Source organism: Ornithorhynchus anatinus, chromosome 1, assembly GCF_004115215.2.
Source record: "Ornithorhynchus anatinus isolate Pmale09 chromosome 1, mOrnAna1.pri.v4, whole genome shotgun sequence".
Lineage (NCBI taxonomy): Eukaryota > Metazoa > Chordata > Mammalia > Monotremata > Ornithorhynchidae > Ornithorhynchus > Ornithorhynchus anatinus.
The window spans coordinates 172,972,683-172,989,072 of record NC_041728.1 but is presented as its reverse complement, the minus strand read 5'-3'; the positions used below and the strand labels follow the sequence as shown (position 1 = coordinate 172,989,072).

Below are 16,390 nucleotides of genomic sequence, written 5' to 3'. Positions count from 1 at the left end.
AAATATATAAGGGGAGTCCATTGGGTGGAGCCTGAGGGGGTCTTTGAGAGGAAGTAGATACCTTATACCTCAGAATAATAGTATCTGTTAAGTGCTCACTATGTGCCAAGCACTCTTCTAAGCACAGGGGTCGTTACAAGGTAATCAGGTTATCTCACATGGGGCTCATAATCTAAATCCCCATTTTACAGATGAGGTAAATGAGGCGCAGAGAAGTTAAGTGTCTTGACCAAGTTCACACAGCAGACAAGTGGCGGAGCCGGGATTAGAACCCACATCCTCTGACTCCCAGCCTGGGCACTTTCCACTAAACCATGCTGCTTCTCATTTGTTAAGCGCTTACTAGATGTCAAGCACTGTTCTAAGTGCTGGGATAGATACAAGATAATTAAGCACCACAGGGAACTCACCGTCAGGAGAGAGAAAAGAATCCCCATTTGGCAAATGAGGGAATGGAGACCCAGAGAAGTGACTTGCCCAAGGTCACACAGCAGGCAAGTGGTGGAGCCAGGATTAGAACTCAAGTTCTCAGACTCCCGAGCCGTTGCTCCTTCCACTGGGCCATGCTGTTTCTCATGAGGAGTACATTAGTGTGCTAGGCAGATTAAGTGGCAGCTTGCACTTTTCTGTCCCCTCTGTTCTGGAGCACATACCCACAGAAAATTATTTTTTGCCTCACACCCTAAGAAAGTGGGTTATTCTGAGGAGGAAGAGCACAGTCTGTGTCCCTTTTGTTACATGAGTACCAATCCCCTTTTGGTTCTTGCCATTTTCACCTAAGACTCGTATAAAATTTCTCTCCAAAAAATAACATAGCTTTTTAGCTTATTTTATTCAGTTATCACTCAGAATGAATTATTTCCCAGAATAAAATCTGGAAAAAACCCCAAGGAGGCACTTGGGAAGCCTGCTACCTCGAAGCAGTGGAATGACTAAAGTGTGCAGGACAGGGGAGTTCTTCTTTCAAAGAAACTAGAGTGTAGATTCTACAAGGTTTTACAGTCAGTGGCATTCCAATGCCTACTGTGGCAGAGTACTGAACTAAGGACTTGGGAGAGAATATCCAACATAGTTGGTAGACATGTTCCCTGCCCACAACAAACTTGTCCTTAGTAGCCTGCACCAGTATCTTAACATCCTCGATTATTCATTCATTCATTCAATAGTATTTATTGAGTGCTTACTATATGCAGAACACTGTACTAAGCACTTGGAATGCACAATTCAGCAACAGATAGAGACAATCCCTGCCCGATGACGGGCTCACGGTCTTATCCGGGGAGAGAGACGGCAGAGCAAAACAGAATGAAACAAAAACAAGGCAACATTATCACGATAAATAGAATCTGTGAGCCCATCATTGGGCAGGGATTGTCTCTGTTGTCGAATTGTACATTCCAAGTGCTTAGTACAGTGCTCTGCACATAGTAAGCACTCAGTAAATACTATTGAATGAATGAATGAATCCTCAGAAAGGATGTTCTCCTTTTTGGCCCACCAAATTGTCTGTAATTACAATTAATCAATCAGTGGTATTTATTGAGAGCTTACCATGTGCAGAGCACTGCACTGGGCGCTTCGGAGAGGACAGTAAAACAGTTGGTAGACACATTCCCTGACCACAAGGAGCTTACAACTTCTGACTATTTTATTTTGTTTCATCCCCTGTGGATTTGGAGGACAAGTCAGCACTTTCTCCGGTATATCGAGATCAGTCACAGGAGGGAAGTTTGTTTTCTCTCCTTGAACTAAAGCCAGTTTTCCCAATGGAAGAGAGTTTTTACTGGGGAAAATGCAGACTCCCAATTCATTTGAAACCCTCTATGCATTACAGTTCTGTTCACGATGACCTCTGCAAGCCCAGACTGGGCAAAAATCAAATGTTCATATCAACCCAGAATTTGCACACTTAACTGATTCTCTTCCCCTCTTCAAAACCCTACTTAAAGCTCACCTCCTCCAAGAGGCCTTCCCAGACTGAGCTCCCCTTTTCCCTCTGCTCCCTCTACCCCCCCCCTTCACCTCTCCGCAGCTAAACCCTCTTCTCCCCCCTTTCCCTCTGCTCCTCCCCCTCTCCCATCCCATCCCCTCAGCACTGTATTCGTCCGCTCAACTGTATATATCTTCATTACCCTATTTATTGTGTTAATGAAATGTACATCACCTTGATTCTATTTATTTGCTATTTATTTTAATGAGATGTTCTTCCCCTTGATTCTATTTATTGTCGTTGTTCTTGTCTGTCCGTCTCACCTGATTAGTCTGTAAGCCCATCAAAGCGCAGGGACTGTCTCATCTGTTCCCAATTTGTACATTCCAAGCGCTTAGTACAGTGCTCTGCACATAGTAAGTGCTCAATAAATACTATTGAGTGAATGAACTGAGAAGTTGGCTAGATTTTGGAAGTTTTTTATCTTATTTGCTAAGGACTTACTGTGTGTCATCATTAGTCATCATAAGATAAAAAACTATTTGTTGAGTGCTTACTGTGTGCAGAGCAGTGTACTGGTGCTTGGGAGAGTACAGTATAACAGAGTTGGTAGGTGTGTTCTTCCCCCTCCACCCCGACCCCTCACAATGAGTTTATAGTTTAGAAGAGGAGCTTACAGAAAATTAATTCTGTCATCCTCAACCTTCTTCTTTTAATGGTATTTGTTAATCAGTCAATGGTATTTATCGAGCACTGACTATGTGCAGAGCACTGTATTAAGCACTTGAGAGACTATGCCCCAGCAGAATTAGTGGACATGTTCCCAGCTCATAACTAGTTTACAGTTTAGAGGGGGAGACAGAGATTAATTTAGCTATCTGATTAATATTCTATAATATATAATTTAAATATTTGTGCATTTGTTAAGGCCTTACTGTGGTTCAAGCACTGTTCTAAATGCTGGGGTGTTGGACACAATCCCTGTCCCACATAGGACTTAACAGTCCATGAGGGAGAGAGGGGGCCTTAATTCCCATTTTACAGATAAGGTAACTAGGGCACAGAGAAGTTAGGTGAATTCCTAAGGGTCACAAGGCAGATAAGGGGCAGAGCCAGGATTAGAGAGCTCAGGTGTCGTGTCTTCCAGGCATGGGCTCTTTCCACTAAACCTTGCTGCTTCTCTAGTTCTCATATCTATATCTCCTCCCCCATTCTCTCTCCCTCCCTCCAGGCTCGCATCTCCTCCTACCTTCAGGACATCTCTATTTGGATGTCCTCCCGCCACCTCAAACTCAGCATGTCCAAAAGTGAGCTCCTTATCCTCCCTCCCAAACCCTGTCCTCTCTCTGACTTTCCCGTCACTGTGGACGGCACTGCCATCCTTCCTGTCTCACAAGCCCACAACCTTGGTGTCATCTTTGTATTTTTTTTTTTAACGGTACTTGTTAAGTGTTTACTATGTGCCGAGCACTGTTCTAAGCACTGGACTCCGCTCTCTCATTCACCCCATATATCCAATCCTCACCAAATCCTGCTGGTCTCACCTTCACAACTTTGCCAAGATCCACCCTTTCTTCTCCATCCAAACCGCTACCACATTAGTACAGTCACTCATCCTATCCCAACTGGATTATTGCATCAGCCTCTTTTGTAGCCTCCCAACCTCCTGCTTCTCCCCACTTCAGTCTATACTTCACTCTGCTGCCTGGATTATCATTGTACAGAAACATTCTGGACATGTCACTCCCTTCCCCCAAAATCTCCAGTGGTTGCCTATCAAGCAAAAACTCCTCACTATTGGTTTCAAAGCTGTCCATCCCCTTGCCCTTTCTTTACCTCACCTCCCTTCTCTCCTTCTACATCCCAGGCCGCACACTCTGCTCCTCTGGTGCTAACCTTCTCACTGGGCCTTGTTCTTGCCTGTCCCGCCGTTGGCCCCTGGCCCACATCCTGCCTCAAATCTGCCAAATAATCAAACCTCCCTCCTTCAAACCCCTACTGAAGATGGACCTCCTCCAAGAGACCTTCCCAGACTAAGACCCCTTTTCCTCAGCTTCCCCTCCCCTCCCCATTGCCCCAGCTCGCTCCTTTTGATCTATCCCCCCTCCCTGCCCCACAGCACTTGGGTATATATGTACATACCTATAATTCTATTTATATTAATGCCTGTTTACTTGTTTTGATGTGCATATATTCTATAATTCTATTTATTTATATTGCTGATATTGATGCCTATTTACTTATTTTGATGTCTGTCTCTCCCCTTCTAGACTGTAAGCCTGTTGTGGGCAGGGATTGCCTCTCTTTATTGCTGAATTTTACTTTCCAACTGCTTAGTATATTGCTCTGCATAGAGTAAGCACTCAATAAATACGATTGAATGAATGAATGAATGAATAATAGCGATAATAATAATGATGGCATATGTTAAGTGCTTACTCTGTGCCAAGCACTGTTCTAAGCACTGAGGTAGGTACAAGGTAACTGAGGTGTCCCACCTAGGGTTCACAGGCTTCATCCCCATTTTACAGATGAGGGAACTGAGGCCCAGAGAAGTTAAGTGACTTGCCCAAAGTCACACAGCTGACAAGTGGCAGAAGCGGGATTAGAACCCACGACCTCTGACTCCCAAGCCCGGGCTCCTTCCATGAATAAGATGACTTACTAGTGAATGGACATGAAGAGTGAAAGCATTTAGAGGACCTACCTCTGGGCCACCTGAGGCAAGTCTTTCATTTCATGAGGAGACATTGGAGCAGAACACCTTTGTTATCAGCCTTTCAGCTCTTGCAAGACTCCCCCTGTAAAGACCTTTGCAAATTTATATTCTCATTTCTTTACTTATTCAAGAGGCTTAAAGAAGTTCAGTGGTCTATTAGACTGAATCTCTGCCTGATCCGTAACAATGATTTCAGTCATAAAGGGAGAGTTAATGCAGAAGTGAGGTTCCCAGCTATTTTGTTACGGGGATTATTGTTTCATTATGCAAATTGCTCTTGTGACATTTTATTGTACAAGCATTTGTTTCAGACAATGCCATGTCAGTTAAGTATTATGAAAGAGATTTAATTGTATAAAAATAATAATCTCTTGGCATCACTTGCCTCTGAATGAGAAAGGCTTTTAATGTACACTGCATTAGAATATATAGCTGATAGTCCTCACATTTTTGTCAAATTACTTGCATTTGCAGTGAAGCTTCTGTAGAATTGTGATTTTTCTTTTCCGGTAGTCATTATAGTCAGGAGTCAGAAGGACCTGGGTTCTAATTCTGGCTCTGCCACTTGTTTGCCATGTTATCTATTTTGAGCAAATCACTTCACTTCTCTGAGCCTCAAGTTACCTCATCTGGAAAATGGGGATTAAGACTGGAAGCCCTGTGTGAGACAGGGATGGTGTACAACCCAATTACCTTGCATCTACCCCAGCTATTAATACAGTGCCTGGCACATAGTAAGTGCTTAATAAACATTCATTCATTCATTCAGTAGTACTTATTGAGTGCTTACTCTGTGCATAGCACTGTACTAAACTCTTGAAAAATACAATTCGGCAACAGGTAGAGACAGTCTCTGCCCAATGACGGGCTCACAGTCTAAATGGGAGAGACAGACAAAAAAGCAAAACAGAACAAAACAAAAATAAGATACAATACCACAATTATCATTGTTATTATTACTATAATGTTTCGAAGGGAAGCTTACATAGCAACTTCCCTAGCCATTTAATCTGGCACCCTGCAGCCCGGGTAGAGAACCACCAGTAAAATTTTGGGATCCAGAGGATGTTCTGCAGAAGCATGATCCTTCGAGAGTTACTTCAAGAATTACCACTGATAGTTCTTAATCAATCAATCAATCAATCAATTAATGGTATTTCCTGAGCCCTTACTGTGTGCAGAACACTGAACTAAACTCTTAGCACTCTACTCCTTTGGAATTTACAGATTAATTTCTAAGACATTATGTCGACCCGCCTCCATTTCTTGAAGAAGTCAGCGGAGCAGAAGTCAATGATTTTTACTCATTCATTCAGTCATATTTATTGAGCACTTAGTTTAGCTTCAGGGCTCTCCATCACCTTGCCCCTTCCTACCTCTCCTCCCTTCTCTCTTTCTACCACCCACCCCGCACGCTCCGCTCCTCTGCCGCCCACCTCCTCACCGTCCCTCGGTCTCGCCTATCCCGCCGTCGACCCCCGGGCCACGTCCTCCTGCGGTCCTGGAACGCCCTCCCTCCTCACCTCCGCCAAACTGATTCTCTTTCACTCTTCAAAGCCCTACTTAAAACTCACCTCCTCCAAGAGGCCTTCCCAGACTGAGCTCCTCTTCTCCCTCTACTCCCTCTGCCACCCCCCCTTTACCTCTCCGCAGCTAAACCCTCTTTTTCCCCTTTTCCCTCTGCTCCTCCCCCTCTCCCTTCCCATCCCCACAGCACCGTACTCGTCCACTCAACTGTATATATTTTCATTACCCTATTTATTTTGTTAATGAATTGTATATCACCTTGATTCCATTTAGTTGCCATTGTTTTTACAAGATGTTCTTCCCCTTGACTCTATTTATTGCCATTGTTCTTGTCTGTCCATCTCCCCCGATTAGACTGTAAGCCCGTCAAACGGCAGGGACTGTCTCTATCTGTTGCCGACTTGTTCATCCCAAGCGCTTAGTACAGTGGTCTGCACATAGTAAGCGCTCAATAAATACTATTGAATGAATGAATAGGTTTGGGTGTGGATCTGATGGCAAAGCCAAAAGACAGGGAGATAGTATTCATTTAGTCCCTTCTCTGACCTAAAATTTTTTTAATGGTTTTTGTTAAGCACTAATAAGCCTAATCCTGCCTCCGCCACTTGTTGCTGTGTGACCCTGGGCAAGTCACTTAACATCTCTGTGCCTCAGTTACCTCATCTGTAAATTGGGAATTAAAAGTATGAGCACCACATGGGACAACCTGATTAACCTGTATCTACCCCAGTGCATAGAACAATGCATGGTACATAGTAAGCACTTAACAAATACCATAATTATTATCATTATTATTATTGTTATTATAAGCCAGGCACTGAATTAAGTGCTGGGGCAGATATATAAACTAAACAGATTGAACACAATCCGTGTCCCTCGTGGAGCTCAACCTTAAATGCCCACTGTACGGATGAGGTAACTGAGGCACTGAGAAGTGACTTGCCCAAAGTCACACTGCAGACAAGTGGCGGAACTAGGATTAGAACCCAGGCCTTCTGACTCCCAGGCCCATGTTTTATCCACTAGGCCACACTGCTTCTCAATTACCATAGGATTTCAGAGGAAGTTCCACTGTTTCTATATCTGAACAAAGGGAAAGTTTCTCTCTGTGGAACTTCTTTCCGCTGCCATAAACATCTGAGAAACAGTGTGGCTTAGTGGAAAGAGCCCGGGCTTGGGAATCAGAAGATGTGGATTCTAATCCCGGCTCTTCCACTTGTCTGCTGTGTGACCTTGGCCAAGTCACTTAACTTCTCTGTGCCTCAGTTACCTCATCTGTAAAATGGAGATTAAGACCGTGAGCTCCATGTGGGACAGCCTCATTACCTTGTATCTACCCCTGCACTTAGAACAGTGCTTGGCACATAGTAAGCGCTCAACAAATACCATTATTATTATTATTATTTGAGCTCGAGTTTTGGAAGGCTGTTATATTGTTGTACTCCCCAAAACTCTTAATACAGTGCTCAGCACATAGTAAGCACTCAATAAATACAGTTGACTCACTGACTATTGCAAGCAGTCACCTCCAAGTACAATTTACCATGTGTCTGCAACATTTCAGATGCAGAAGTTTGTTTTTTTCAATCATTGGAGGCAAATATTTTTATGGCAGTTCATCTTTTAAATCATTGGATTAGATATGATTGAACATTAACAAAAATAACAGATAAAACATTTTAATTGGAGGTTTGTAAAATAAACGAAATAGCAGGAGTTAGACTATTCAACAGAAAACGTCAAAAAACCTGGGATTTCCCACCTGAGAACTAGAATTTTGATAAGCAGAAAAAGGAAGAGGCTGGAATTTGGAATGGAAAGCAAGTTATCAGAGCTGTCAGATATAAGTCAAGAAGAGGTTGATGGGGAGTGTCCAGAGTTTTGGATTTGTGCAGAAAGAAGTCTAAGGAATAAAATTTCCATTCCAACTTCTGGAAAAGAGTGGCTTCTAAACAGGGAGTCCCTGGGGTTCATGCTCGATAAACTTTTCTAATCCTGGCCAAACCCACCTTGACTGGAATAAGTAAAGGCAGGGGTTAGAAGCAGGATTGTGCTTTCCCACGTGCGTAGTACAGTGCTCTGCATAGAGAAAGCACTCAATAAATATGATTGATTGAATGACTGAGTGAATGGCTGAAGTGAGGCTTGTTGGTTCACTCTGACCAGCTCAGTTCTAAAGTGTGGTTGACCGCGGTTCCCCAGACCAGAGTTAAAGTAGACTCTTTTCCTTCAGTCTGTGTCTCCCTGCCTCCTAGAAGCTGGACAACTCCCTTCTCAAAACTGCAGGGTGTAGGGACAAATAATAAAAATAATAATAATCGTGGGATCTGTTACGCACTCATTATGGTGGAATGGATAAAGCCCAGTCCTGGGAGTCAAAAGCTCATGGGTTCTAATATCGGCTCAGCCACTTGTCTGTTGTCTGACCTGGGGCAAGTCACTTCATTTCTCTGTGCCTCAGTTACCTCATCTATAAAATGGGGATTGAGACCGTGAGCCCCATATGGGATGAGGCTGATTTGCTGATATCCACTCCAGTGCTTAGTACAGTGCCTGGCATCTAGTAAGCGCTTAACAAATGCCACGATTATCATTATTATTATTATGTGGCAAGCACTATTCTAAGTACGGGGTAGATAAAAGATCAGAGCAACAGCGTGGCTTAGTGGAAAGAGCATGGGCTTGGGAGTCAGAGGACATGGGTTCTAATCCTGGCTCCACCACTAGTCTGCTGGGTCACCTTGGGTAAGCCACTTAACTTCTCTGTGCCTCATTTACCTCATCTGGAAAATGGGGATTAAGACTGTGAGCCCCACGTGGGACAACCTGATTACCTTGTATTTGCCCCAGCGCTTAGAACTGTGCTTGGTACATAGTAAGTGCTTAAAAAATACCATAATTATTATTGTTATTATTATCTTCAGGTCCCACGAGGGGTTCACAGTCTAAGTAGGAGGAAGAACAGTTATTGAATCCCCATTTTACAAATGAGGTATCTGAGGCCCAGAGAAGTGTGGTGACTTGCCCAAGGTCACACAGCAGATATGTCCCAGATCTGGGATTAGAACCCAGGTCCTACTAACTTCCAGGCCTGTGCTCTAGCCACTAGGCCACACTCCTGCTTGAGTTTTACAGACTAAGTGGGGAGAGAGACAATTGAAATAAATGAATGAAATTACAGATAGGTACATAAGTGCTATGAGGCTCCAGGAGGCCTTCCCAGACTGAACCCCCCCTTTCCCTCTGTTCCTCATTTTCCCCCTTCCCCCCACCCTCTGCTCTTCCCCCTTCCCATCCCCTCAGCACTGTGCTTATTTGTATATATTACCCTATTTATTTTATTAATGAGGTATATATCTCCATGATTCTATTTTTCTTGATGATGTTGTCTTGTTTTGTTCTGTTCTGTTTTGCTTTGCTGTCTCTCTCCTCCATTTAGACTGTGAGCCCGTTATTGGGCAGGGATTGTCTCTATCTGTTGCCAAATTGTACATTCCAAGCGCTTAGTACAGTGCTCTGCACATAGTAAGCGCTCAGTAAATTTGAATAAATGAAAGGGTGCAAATTCTAGTGCATGGGCAATGCACAAGGGAATAGGAGAAGAGGAAAGGAGGGCTTAGTCAGGGAAGGCCTCTTGGAGGAGATGTGCCTTCAATAAGGCTTTGAAGATGGGGAGAGTTAATGTCTGTCAGATGCCAAGAGGGAGGGAATCCAGGCCAGAGGTAAGATGAGGGCAAGAGGTCGGCAGTGAGATAGGCGAGATCGAGGGAAGCGAAGTGCGCGGGCTGGGTTGTAGGAGAGTAGTGAGGTGAGGATGGAGGAGGCCAGGTGATTGAGTGCTCTTAAGCCAGTGGTGAGGAATTTTTGTTTGATGTTGACGGCTGCCCATCTGGAGTTTCTTGAGGAGAGGGGAAACGTGGTCTGAACATTTTTGTAGAAAAATGATCTGGGCGGCAGAGTGAAGGATGGACTGTAGTGGGGAGAGAAAGGAGGCCGGAAGGTCAGTACGGAGGCTGATACAGTAATCAAGGAGGGAAAGGAGGTTCATGAGGAGCGGCGAAGTGCAGATTGTACAAGTTAGAAATTTTTTTCTGTCTTTCCCCAGGACAGATGCACATACTGTCTGTGTTTCTTGTTTCTGGCAAGATTCATGCCCAAATGACAAAAGGACCGCAACTTGGGACAGAGAGAAGCAGCGTGGCTTAGTGGAAAGAGCCTGGGCTTAGGAGTCAGAGGTTGTGGGTTCTAATCCTGGCTCTGCCATTTGTCAGCTGTGTGACTTTGGACAAGTCACTTAACTTCTCTGGGCCTCAGTTCCCACATCTGTAGAATGGAGATTAAGACTGTGAGCCCCATGTGGAACAACCATCTTACCTTGTAGCTACCCCAGCTCTTAGAACAGTGCTTGGCACATAGTAAGCACTTAAAAAATACCATCATCATCATCATGTCAGCATAGCCCTTGGGTAGGCTGGGTAGTCTAGTGATCGGGGGAAGGACTGGGAGTCAGAAGACCCAGTTTCTAGTTCCGTCTCCTCATCGGGCCTGCTCTGTGACCTTGGGCAAGTTACTTAACTTCACTGAGCTTCAGTTTCCTCATTTACAAAACAGGGATGGAATATCTATTCTCCCTCTGACACTGAGAGCCCCGCATAGTGCGGGAACTGTGTCAAATGTGTCTACCTTGTTTATCCCATATCTATCCCAGCACTTAGCACAGTGCTCGGTACATAGTAAGCACTGAAAAAATTCCATCATTATTGGTTTTTGGTGTGATCCAAACCAAAAAGAATCATTACTGAAGTCTTTCCTGTTCCTGGTTGCCCTTGAGCCTTTAGTTTAACTAAAGGTGGTTGAAATCAAATTAGTAAACAGCGTGTGCCTCTGAATCACTTAGTTAGAGACAGACTACTCAAGGGCTTGAAAGAAAACAAGAACATAAATTGAGTGGTTAATCATTTCGAGGGGGCACTAGGACTCTCTTGGAAAGTTTTCAAATGGCTCTGGTGCAAAATACTATGCTTTCCAGTAGGTTTCAAGAACCGTGTGCATTTTCACCATTTGGAGAGCCATCTCTAGCAAAATCTAAAAAAAATCCAAGGGTTTCCTCCTTTAAGGTAAATATTTAGAAACACTGTCCTAATGTTATTTGGCACAGCCCAGTTCTGTGGTACCCACGTATCTGGAGTTTAGTCAGAATCCACCATGTAGTGTTTGGTTTTGCTTTCCTTTACAGGAAGCATTTCTGACTAACCTTTCAGAGTTTATTTTTTACAGCCATGTGTTTGGGGTCACTGACTTTATTTTTGAACATGCGATTCTGATCCCCTACAAATTTCTATAGCGTTAAATTTACACCAGCTAATGAGAAACGTGACTGGTAAGAAGACAATTTTTTTTCCTTCACCATTGGCAGAATGAGGAAGGGCCTGGGAGTCAGTAGTACCTGGGTTCCAATCCCCGCTCCTCCATTTATCTGCTGTGTGCCTTTGGGCAGGTCTCTTCATTTCTCTGTGCCTCAGTTCATCTGTAAAATGGGGATTAAGACTGTGAGCCCCATGTGGGACAGGGACAGGGATTGTGTCCAGCCTGACTAGCTTGTATCTAGAACAGGGCCTAGCACATAGTAAGCGTTTAACAAATATAAAAAAAAATGGCCCCCATGGGACAGGGACGGTGTCTTAATTCACTCTATGTATTCCCTCCCATGCTTAGCACAGTGCTCTGCACACAGTAAGCACTTAGTAAACACTCTTACTACTACTATGATGGGAGGCTTCAATAAAGTTGTGCTCTTTTTGTCCCCAAGTTGGCCAGAATCACAGGGTAATAAAAATTGTACTCTCTAATAATTTGATATTAAGTGCTTACTACGTTTCGAACATTCTTCTAAACCCAAGTTAATAGATACAAGTTAAGGTCAGGCACATTCCCTGTTGCACATGGGGCTCACAGTCTAACTATTCATTCATTCAATAGTATTTATTGAGCGCTTACTCTGTGCAGAGCACTGTACTAAGAGCTTGGAATTTACAATTCGGCAAAAGATAGAGACAGTCCCTGCCCATTGATGGGCTTACAATTTAATCGGGGGAGACAGATGGACAAAAACAAGACAAATTAATTGCAATAAATAGAATCAAGGGTATGTACACCTCATTAACAAAATAAATAGGGTAATAAAAATATATACAAATTAGCACAGTGCTGAGGGGAGGGGAAGGGAGGGAGGAGGAGCAGAGGGAAAGGACGCTTAGCTGAGAGGAGGTGGGGGGGCAGAGAGGGAGCAGAGGGAGCAGAGGGAAAAGGGGAAGCTCAGTCTGGGAAGACCTTTTGGAGGAGGTGAGCTCTCAGTAGGGCTTTGAAGAGGGGAAGAGAGTTAGTTTGGCGGAGGTGAGGAGGGAGGGCATTCATTCATTCATTCATTCATTCAATAGCATTTATTGAGCGCTTACTATGTGCAGAGCACTGTACTAAGCGCTTGGGATGAACAAGTCGGCAACAGATAGAGACAGTCCCTGCCGTTTGACGGGCTTACAGTCTAATCGGGGGAGATGGACAGACAAGACAATGGCAATAGAGTCGAGGGGAAGAACATCTCGTAAAAACAATGGCAACTAAATAGAATCGAGGCGATGTACAATTCATTAACAAAATAAATAGGGTAATGAAAATATATACAGTTGAGCAGACGAGTACATTGCTGTGGGGATGGGAAGGGAGAGGCGGAGGAGCAGAGGGAAAGGGGAAAAAAGAGAGTTTAGCTGCGGAGAGGTAAAGGGGGGGTGGCAGAGGGAGTAGAGGGAAAAGAGGAGCTCAGTCTGGGAAGGCCTCTTGGAGGAGGTGAGTTTTAAGTAGGGCTTTGAAGAGGGAAAGAGAATCAGTTTGGCGGAGGTGAGGAGGGAGGGCGTTCCAGGACCGCGGGAGGATGTGACCCAGGGGTCGACGGCGGGATAGGCAAGACCGAGGGACGGTGAGGAGGTGGGCGGCGGAGGAGCGGAGTGTGCGGGGTGGGTGGTAGAAAGAGAGAAGGGAGGAGAGGTAGGAAGGGGCAAGGTGATGGAGAGCCTTGAAGCCTAGAGTGAGGAGTTTTTGTTTGGAGCGGAGGTTGATAGGCAACCACTGGAGTTGTTTAAGAAGGGGAGTGACATGCCCAGATCGTTTCTGCAGGAAGATGAGCCGGGCAGCGGAGTGAAGAATAGACCGGAGCGGGGCGAGAGAGGAGGAAGGGAGGTCAGAGAGAAGGCTGACACAGTAGTCTAGCTGGGATATAACGAGAGCCCGTAACAGTAAGGTAGCCGTTTGGGTGGAGAGGAAAGGGCGGATCTTGGCGATATTGTAGAGGTGAAACCGGCAGGTCTTGGTAACGGATAGGATGTGTGGGGTGAACGAGAGGGACGAGTCAAGGATGACACCGAGATTGCGGGCCTGAGAGACGGGAAGGATGGTCGTGCCATCGACGGTGATAGAGAAGTCTGGGAGAGGACCGGGTTTGGGAGGGAAGATGAGGAGCTCAGTCTTGCTCATGTTGAGTTTTAGGTGACGGGCCGACATCCAGGTGGAGATGTCCTGGAGGCAGGAGGAGATGCGAGTCTTGCTCATGTTGAGTTTTAGGTGACGGGCCGACATCCAGGTGGAGATGTCCTGGAGGCAGGAGGAGATGCGAGCCTGAAGGCAGGGGGAGAGGACAGGGGCGGAGATGTAGATCTGCGTGTCATCTGCGTAGAGGTGGTAGTCAAAGCCATGAGAGCGAATGAGTTCACCGAGGGAGTGAGTGTAAATGGAGAACAGAAGAGGGCCAAGAACTGACCCTTGAGGAACTCCAACAGTTAAAGGATGGGAGGGGGAGGAGGCTCCAGAGAAGGAGACCGAGAATGACCGGCCAGAGAGGTAAGAGGAGAACCAGGAGAGGACAGAGTCCGTGAAGCCAAGGTGAGATAAGGTATGGAGGAGGAGGGGATGGTCGACAGTGTCAAAGGCAGCAGAGACATTCCAGGGCATTCCAGGACAGCCCAGGGGTTGACAGTGGGATAGGCATGAACGGGGGACGGAGAGGAGGTGAGTTGCAGAAGAGCAGAGCATGTGGGGTGGGCAGTAGAAAGAGAAGAGAGGAGAGGTAGGAGGGGGCAAGGTGATGGAGAGCCTTGAAGCCTAGAGTGAGAAGTTTTGTTTCATGCAGAGGTTGATGGGCAACCACTGGAGGTTTTTGAGGAGGAGACTGACATGCCCAGAGCGTTTCTGCAGGAAGATGATCCGGGCAGCGGAGTGAAGAATAGACTGGAGCGGGGAGAGACAGGAGGAAGGGAGATCAGAGAGAAGGCTGACACAATAATCCAGCCGGGATATTATGAGAGCCTGTAGCAGTAAGATAGCCGTTTGGATGGAGAGGAAAGGGCGGATCTTGGCGGTATCATAAAGGTGAGACTGGCAGGCATTGGTGATGGATTGGATGTGTGGGGTGAATGAGAGAGCTGAGTCTAGGATGACACCAAGGTTGCAGGCTTGAGAGACGGGAAGTGAGGGAGAGGACAGGGCTTGGGAGGGAAGATAAGGAGCTCAGTTTTGGACATGTTGAGTTTTAGGGAGCGGGCAGAGATCCAAGTGGAGAGGTTGTGGAGGCAGGAGGAGATATGAACCTGAAGGGAGGGGGAGAGAACAGGGGAGGAGATGTAGATTTGTGTGTCATCTGCATAGAGATGATAGTTGAAGCGTGGGAGCGAATGAGTTCACCAAGGGAGTGAGTAACTAGGAGGGCGGAGGGTTGAATCCCCATTTTCCAGATGAGGTTGCTGAGACCCAGAGAAGTGAAGTGACTTGCCCAAGGTCACAGAATAGGCAAGTGGTTGAGCTGGGATTAGAACCCAAGTGTTGTGGCTCCCCAGACTGTGCTTTTTCCACTAGGCCATGCTGCTTCCCCAGGCCATGCTACCTCGCTTTGACCCTGTTTGCCTTTTCCTCCAAGCGTTAAAGTGAATTTTGTCAGTTATTAAAAATTACTTTTGGGAAATAAATGTTACAACTTCAGTGAATGTAGCGATATAACAGTTACAGCTATCACAGTCTGCTGCTTAAAATGTGCTTTCTGCTCCGATGTGCCCTTTGTAATATTGAAATTGCCTTACTTGGACTTGTTCTGCCTCCGCATCCAATTGCAATAAGGAACCAATCTCAGTGATTCAGGGACATGGCCATCCTAATTTGAATATTAAAATCTATTGATGATATTTATTGAATGCTTACTGTGTACAGAGCACTGTACTGAGGGGTTGGGATGTGTTTCATTTCTTTAAGTGATGTGGGTAGAAAGAAATTTTGTTGCTCATATTATGCTTTAACATTACAATCTTGACTATTCTCTCATGAGCGCTGATAAGCACAACAGCTGTATTTTATGAGGCCATTTTAGTGAGCAGATATTATACCAGAAATCAATAAAATTTGGGGATGATCTAAAATGCTGTTAGAAGCTAGTGGGTTCATTGATCTCCAGTGACACAGCAGCTTGGGAGATGATTCACAGTAAGAAAGTAGCATTAGATAGGGGAGATAGAGTTCAAGTCATTTAAATGCAGACTTTAAATCAGTATTAATGGACGTAGCTATAAATTATATAAATAATATAATCAAATAATTTATTTCTATTACTATCCTTCTCCTTCTCTAGACTGTGAGCATTGCTTGGGCAGGGAATGTGTCTATCATTTCTGTTGTACTCTCCAAGCCCTCAGTACAGTGTTCTGCACAAAGTAAGTGCCCAGTAAATACCATTGATGATGAAATGCAGACACCTTACAATTGACTTCAAAGTTCTCTGCCAATACTTCCCGCTTCCTTCACTGTCATATTGTGCGCTCACTGTGTGCAGAGCACTGTACTAAGTGCTTGGAGAGTTCAGTATAACAGCAAGCAGACACATTCCCTTCCCACAACGAGCTTAGAGTCTAGAGGGGGAGACAGACATTAATATACATAAATTACAGATATATGCGTAAGTGCTGGGGGGACTGGAAGGGGGCATAAATAGAGGCAGCAAGTCAGGACGATGTCTCCCTATCTTGCACTCTCTTCCTCTCCATTTCCCCTCTTGACCATGCCCTGTGCTCAACCCTCCCACCTTCACCCCTTAACAATAATAATAATATTAATAATATTGATGATGGCATTTGCTAAGCACTTACTATGTGCCAAGCACTCTACTAAGTGCTGGGGTGGAT

At 45.1% G+C, this 16,390-nt stretch overlaps 1 protein-coding gene across 5 annotated transcripts in view; it reads left to right on the top strand.

Moving 5' to 3' along the window:
* Positions 1-16,390, top strand: part of PTPN4 (protein tyrosine phosphatase non-receptor type 4) — a 278,626-nt gene that overhangs the window by 158,140 nt on the left and 104,096 nt on the right. The window lies entirely within an intron of this gene.